At 52.5% G+C, this 7414-nt stretch overlaps 1 long non-coding RNA gene across 2 annotated transcripts; it reads right to left on the bottom strand.

The window, feature by feature from the left end:
* Nucleotides 1–300: 300 nt before the first annotated feature.
* LOC142051029 (uncharacterized) lies at nt 301–3585 on the bottom strand. 2 transcript variants are annotated; one of them, XR_012658259.1, is made up of 3 exons: nt 3467–3585; nt 1358–3088; nt 301–1157 (listed from the first exon to the last, which is right to left on the bottom strand). It is a non-coding gene; the product is annotated as an uncharacterized LOC142051029 (long non-coding RNA). The 2 variants fall into 2 exon arrangements; XR_012658260.1 differs by having other exon boundaries at nt 711–1157; nt 1364–3088.
* Nucleotides 3586–7414: the final 3829 nt, after the last annotated feature.

Below are 7414 nucleotides of genomic sequence, written 5' to 3' on the forward strand. Positions count from 1 at the left end.
CCTATTTAGGCTATTTACACTTACACAGAATATCTCTTTACACATACCTGTTTAGACTTCCATATTAACACGTACATAAAACAGCTATTTAGGCTAGCTATCTGCTTACTTACCCTTTGACACTTCAATCTTTTTCGACTTCTCTATTTAGACATCTACTTACAGTTATACCTCGGCTTATTTCACTCTATATAACCTCTATTTAGATTACACATCTACTTAGACTATGTAACACACACTAAGCGTAGATGCTCGCTCTAGTCAGACTTTCTTCTGCTTTGAATTCCTTCATCTATCCTTTTCACTTTAAACTCCTTTATTTTTTGATCTAGATATATAGACGGTCGAGTTACTTTTGTGTTTTAAAACCCTGCATCTCGATGCAGAATTTTTGTATCCCGAAATCCGTTATATAATATAGGAGAGATAAGTTCTTATCTCAAAATCCCTTTATGCATCTATAAATTAATATTACACATGTCAATATATATAAGAGGTTTTTGTAATAGCCCCCCTGAATTTTCAGGCATTTTGGGGCTGTAACCCCCCTTTTTGGGGGGGAACCCCTACATGACGCCCCCACTCACCTGTTCCTCTGACGCATTATCAGCTCCCCCAGTGACACCGGGGCACCCCACATGACATCATCACACCCCCCCCAGGACTCCCCCAATTTTATTCACCCCCAAGAAGGGCACTAAACAAGGGAACCTGCTCCAACCTGCAGCTCATTACTTTAATAGTGCCATTTACAAAGGTACACGCACACCCCTCCCACACCCCCCAGAAAAGGGGGAGCTCTGCTAAAATCTAAAAGGTGGGGCAGCCCCCCAAACAGCTGCAGCCCCCCCAGCCCCTGTCCGCAGGCTGGCGGCTGCCCCACGGCAGAGCAGGAGCGTGCCAGAGGACGGTGTCACGTCTCTCTCGGGCTCCGCTCGGACATGTTCCCGCACTGGGACGGGCTCCCCGGGGTGACAAACAGCCCCGGTCCCTGGGGGCCCCGACTCTCCCCACCGGGCAGCCCTCGCGGCCGCACCTGCGGGGCACCCGCTGGAGACAGAGCCAGGAGCCTCCAGGCCGAGGGATGGCCCCTTACCTTCACCACGCTTAACGACCGGCAGGCATCTCTTGAGCATCACGAGACACTTAGACGACATCTGAAAAACAGAAATCCCAAACTATATTTCAGCACGTTAATAAAATAGCACAGAAGAAAATGGAGGAGCTCAGTCAGCATAAGGGGTAGGAAGGAAATTGAGCCGCAGCAAGATTCCAGGCAAACGGGTCACGTCAAAACACAACACATCCTTTAAAAGCTAGAGTGATTGGAACGCTTGAAAACGGTATTAAGACTAACCGATACCATTTTGAACAGATCCTTCGCGTAACACTGAACGCTCTGGCTGGTGCTGGAAAACGTCTCATCCCTTCCTTACGGCACCGCTGCGGGGAGATAACCCCGTGAGGCTGCGGGGCAAAGTTGTACCGGAACCGGAACCTCCGCTTACAGACCCACCGCAGCAGCTACAGCCCTCGCCCTGCCGCCGCACGTCTTGCTGCCTGGCTCCACGAAGCCTGAAGTGAAGCGTGTCAAACTTGAAAGAGTAACGTAAAAAATTAAGAATAAATCTCAGTAATTCACTTTGTGCTGAGAAGGCGGGCGCGTGTTTACGCACATCCAATATGAGCGTCTAGGCTCTAAAAGCTTTCCATTTTCCTTCTGCGTTCATTCAACTCGCACAGCCGTTCACGCCCGCCATAAGATTATCTATCTCCAAAATACACAGCAGCAACGTGACTGGGGGGTTTTGGCGTGTTACGGAGTCGGGAGGGACGTCCGCCCGGCTGCCCCGCCCAAGAGATGCTGCTGAACTGCCAGGGAAACGCGCGTCGAAAGCGAGACTGAAATAAAGTACTTAAGAGCGCTCCCTCAAAATACCGGCAGGAAACACCCCCCCACAACATTCAGTCGCCCCTCATTAAATATTTACAACAAATACCTACCTGCTTAAGTACACCTAACAAATCGTACCCTACATCTGCTTGACAGTTACAGCTGAAAGAGCGCAAGTCACGTCGTAAATCAGACGATGTTAGCTTTTTTTTAAACTTTCATTTATGACAGAAGAATCGGTGAGTGAAGAGATCCCCGATACAGTTTTACTTTTTTGGGGGGGGGGGAAAAATAATACCACAACAAAAAACCACACAAATCAAATCCCCAGTGTTGCAATACACGGGGCTACCAAGAAGGACCGGCAGACCTGCTAATGCGTTCGGCTGTACCGAAGCATGCAGGCGAACCGCATTTTATGGTATCTCGACTGTTACAACTGAGAACCCAAGCACTACCAATGCCATCAACCTTTGGAGTATGTGCTGTGCTTGGATCTCCGCAAGGACCATGGATTTTTTTGTCTTTAAAAAAAAGCAATACTTTGCAAGTCTTGTGCTGATGAGTTCTGCTGACAAAGACACTGTCTCTAAGATGCACTCTGATGGCAAGTTCATAGAATGCAACCTCACTGAATAAGAAATATCTCAATTCTTCAAAATCTCTTCCTAACAAAAGTCACACTGTGGGGCTTTCAGATGGGTCAGATTATGCATCCTTTCACAACAAGAAACACACCAGCTAACCAGGATATTCTTGCAGTGGCCAGGTGCCTCTTCATCATGTAAAAAAGGAAAAAACCCAGAGCCAGCAATAAGTATCACACAGGTCAACACAGATCTCTTCCAGAGCACCCCCCTCATCAAAACGAACATGCCCATCGGCTCACCTGCTCTGCACAGATTCCAGCATCACACCCCGCTTCCGTCATCGCTTGTGGCACCAAACGTATCAACACACAGTAAACTACCGTTACGCTCGTGAGAAATCACCGCCCCGTGACTTCCTCATTACTACCCAGCTCACTTCTAATGCTCATACGCCGTTCCAAAGACGGCCCACGTGTTACCTACAAAACTGAAGAGCTCGACGACGGACCACAGCATTCTCTGGTCTTAGATGCTGGCCGCTGCCCCACCTTCTCAGACCTCTCATAGGCGTGCGGCAGCAGCACTCCGAGCCTGCCAGCGGCACCTGCAAAAAGCCAAGCGAAAAGGCACCTCCTGAGATGCTGCCCGATGCCACAGCCTGCCCGCACCGATCCCCGTCTCGCACCCCTTTCCCTCGACAGCCTCCCACCCGGCCTACGTCACTTGCAGCTGAACACGGCACCTCGCCCGCCGTCCGTAACACCCAAACGACACGCGTTGCTTATAACTTCACCAGCAACACAACACCTCAGAAAAGAGCTGCTACTTCAGCCCACCAATCACCACTCGCCTTGCTCGACTTGCCTCCTTTGCTCATTGCTACGCTACTTCAAAACCAAAACAAAAGACAAACGCAAGGAGCAATGGAGTCATAGAGGCATCGGTCACATCTTCCCTCTATATACACCACGCACCGACTCACCCGCTTACATCGGTCCCCTCAGTTCCCCTCCGTCGCCCTGCACGACTCGTCCCTCGGCATCTCCAAAACCAATACGAAACAAGTCGCCTGGTTGCACAGCAGTACCTTAACTGTTCCTGAACACCGACTATAACCTGCCATTAAAAACAAACATATGACATCAAACATGAAGCCCTACGCACGTACAAGCTTGAACACCCTGCAGAGGTAATCTGCTCAGCTGAACTCTAGCTGCCTCTCCCAGATAGCCACGGTCACGGCCTCCGAGCCCACAAAACGTCACGGTGATTACGGTCCTTGCCTGCTGAGGAGGGCCACTCCATCCGAGATGACGGTACCACCTTTCCCCCAACAGCCTTAGCACAGCAACAGATGAACCCTAAGCTCTCATCGCTGTGCCACCTACCCGACTCTACACGGCCAGCAAGGCGGCTCCGAGCCAAACTCACAAAACGCACACACCAACGCTATGAGAAACACTACAAACCGCGCGCCTCCAAGACGAGAGAACGCTCTCGGCAAACACAGAGACAACTGGACGGAAGAGCTCGTCCAGCAACAAGACCTGCAGAACCCTGACAGGGATGCAAGGAGGCCCTAACGAGATCCAAAATGATTAGAAGAGCGTCAGGGCCCGTGACAAGAAGTTCCTCTCAAAACTGAGAGGGAGGAGGCACAAGAAGCCCAGCTACAAGACCTAAGAACGTAAGGATGCAGGGAAGAAATCACGCTCCCTGAAAACAGACAGCGACAGAGCAGAGCTGTTCACGCATCTGGGAACGACGCCGCAGACGACAACTGCCCAGAAACTCCTCAAACATCAGAGCGATCCACGCTTTAAACTGTAACGCAAAAAGAAGCACCCGATGGGCGCCGGCCCCACAATTAGGACCTTGCCAGCCCCTAGGGATAGCGCTGTGCTCCTGAGAGCAAAGAGAACAAAGTCACCAGCCCCATGCGCCCCCTCACTGCGACCCAGCTCGCCTGAAATGCTCCTCAAATAGCCTTCGGTCGCATCTTCCCTTTAATCCCGCACACGGACCCGCTGCCTTAGTGTGCTCTACTCAGCTCTGCTCCATCACCCTGCACAGCTCCATCTTCATCCTCTGCAAGAACAGCATGATAGAACAAGTCACCTGGACGCACAGCAACAGCTTAACCATTCCACAGGTCTTGCTTCCACGTAGGAATACCATCTAGAGCCCAACTACTGCATGCCATTAAAGGAAATACCTTCAATCAAATGTTAAGCCCCACGCACGTACAAGCTTGAACAGCTGAGAGGTGCCCTCTGCTCAGCTAGCACTCTAGCTGCCTCTCCCAGGCAGCTACGGTCATCCCCTCGGCACCCACAAAACACCCCGGAAATTACCATCCTCGCCCGCTGCCAACGGCCACTCGCTCCGACGAGGGTTGTACGGGCGTTGCCAAAACAGTCTATGCATATTAACATTAACCATATACTCTTATTGCTATTCTTTCCTCCGCTCTACCATTGCTACACCCCCAGGCGGAGCAGCTCTGACACAGGCATCGACATGCACGGACCGACACCGCTCACAAATACTACAAGCGACGCGATCGAGGCACCTAAGAAAACTCTCACCGAGACGACGGACTTCCGGCCCAGAGATGCCACCGGGCGAGAAGATCTATACGGCAGCGAGGAAGAAGCTATAGCATCCGCAGAGAAGTCACCTACCATCATCACCTGCAATAAAACCATATACCCACAACTAGGACGACGTACGAGCGACAAGCCACTCTTAAAGACCTCAGAACGTTCAGGTGCAGGGAACAGGTCCCAGAAAAGGGCTCTGCGTATTCAGACTGCTCCTCAGCAGCAGTATCGAGGCCGCCTTAATCACCGCTGCAAAAAGATGACCTTCTATAAAGGTCTAATATTTCAGACACAAGACAAATCTATGCAGTAGACTTAAAATGCGAGAAAGGAAGCTCTTGGTTACCATTATGCCGATGAGCCAGGGCTTGCAAAACCCTCAATATTGCTACCTAGGTGCCTGCTCAGCACGGAGAACAACAGACACATCGAGACCCGAGTACAGTAAGGAACAAAGACAGACTACAAAATCCACACAACAGCACAAGCACAGGCAGGAACTCCCCCTGCCTGGCAGATGCTTCTGTTTTGCAGAAAGGACACCACAACCTCTCTCGGCCCAAACGTGTCCGGTCTCTGAACGGTACCCTCCGCTGATTTTACAACCCCTGCCTGCCCCACCTGCGCTTCCCCCAACCGACCGGCCACCCGCACAAAGACCGCATCGGCCCCTCAGCTTCCCTTCCAAATCTGGGGGCTCAAAAGCCATCCTTTAAAAAGGCCACACAGGCTACGTAGGATGGGGCTGCGGTCACACGGATACTCTTCATCTCCAAACGTGCGGTGCCATCACTCAGCATCGCACCACTCAACGCCGGCCACTTCCGCAACAACAGCCTCCTCGGAAGCGCCGTGAACTTCCGCTCCCCCACGCTCTAATGAGGCTGGATGTCGTGGCCGCCGCCACCTACGGTGCCTAGAGAACCAGAGAGACAAGGCGACCCCTGCGCCTGGAAGCGGCCGCCCGCTCACAAACAATTCCACACCTCAAAAATAACAGCTGCTACGGCTCCCTGTTCATCGCTCACCTTGCCCAACGAGCTCGGGGCAGACATCCCGCTTTGCATATAGTTTTGTGAGTCCCTTCATTAACTAGTCACATAGGTGCTCACACTGCACGACCCCTCCGTTGTCACGTGCTGACCTACCTTCTCACGATGCTCTGTTCGCCCCCTCCCTTCCGTGTCCGGCTCCCTACCGCGCATCTGCACCAACAGCCACATTCCAGACTCATCCTTTCCCCTACCGTGCCAACACGGCTCCGCTCACCTCCCAATCCGTGCCTCCCGGGTCAGTGGCCACGTCAGGTGCCTGCTCGCATTCTCGGTCCGTCCCCGATGGCTGGGGAACCGTCACCTTCAATGCCAGGCCCACTTCTGGGGAAATACGGAGAGGCACACAGATGTTGGACACTGCTTTCCAAAATCAAGAGCTCACCACGCAAAACAAACTAACAAATCCTTTTGACCGACTTGTTCGGCAACACAGAGACCCCAAAGGCAGAAATCCCAGACGAGTGACCTCACAGCCCGCCCCGTCACAGCACACGACGCCATCTGCTCGCCTTTGCCGTCACGCCTCGCTCGACTGTCCTGCTTAACCCTCGACCTGTTACTTAAACTGCAAGAAAAAGTCAAACCACGCAACACACAAAAATCACAGTTCGTGTCAGATGACTCAAGCACAGGCGGACACCGATAGGGCAAATGCCAAAAGCAATACGGGAAGCAAACAGGCGTGGCTGGTGTAGCGACACACTCTCCTTTTGTAGGTAACTCACTCCTGAGCGACTCCATGAACAGCCGCGTGGAGAACCTCTCGGCAGACAGCACGCTCGAGTGGCCGTGCTGACACATACGGGGAAGGAGACTGGGCTACCGGAGGCTGCTTGCACACAGAACACGACCATTAGCTAACACTTAAACACCCCTTTCCCAACCATTCCCCGGTACCAAGACTTCAAAAACCCCTCCTCTCCTCCTGAACTGTCAGGGAAGGAACCTCACTCCTTCCCGACAGCTCCTGCCCTGTATTTGCACCCCTAAAGCCCCTATGTCAGCCGCTCCTCGGGAGCCGCCCTTCCCACCTCTGCCCCGCGTTCTGCGAGCACCTCCCACCTTCCGGCTTCCCGCAGACTCCGTGCTCTCTACAGGCCCACAAAATAACAGAAGCCCTGATGCTTATAATCTACAAGGGACCTGCCGCAAGCTGCAAAGGTTCTCGGGACAACGTGGTACTCTGCGGGCGATCGGGAAAGGCGACGAGCAGTCCCGTACACCGACACACACTATGCGTTACGTCCCTGCTGCTTTCTGAAGGAAGGCTAG

The sequence above is a fragment of the Phalacrocorax aristotelis genome, unplaced genomic scaffold (genome assembly GCF_949628215.1).
Source record: "Phalacrocorax aristotelis unplaced genomic scaffold, bGulAri2.1 scaffold_113, whole genome shotgun sequence".
In the NCBI taxonomy this organism is placed as follows: domain Eukaryota; kingdom Metazoa; phylum Chordata; class Aves; order Suliformes; family Phalacrocoracidae; genus Phalacrocorax; species Phalacrocorax aristotelis.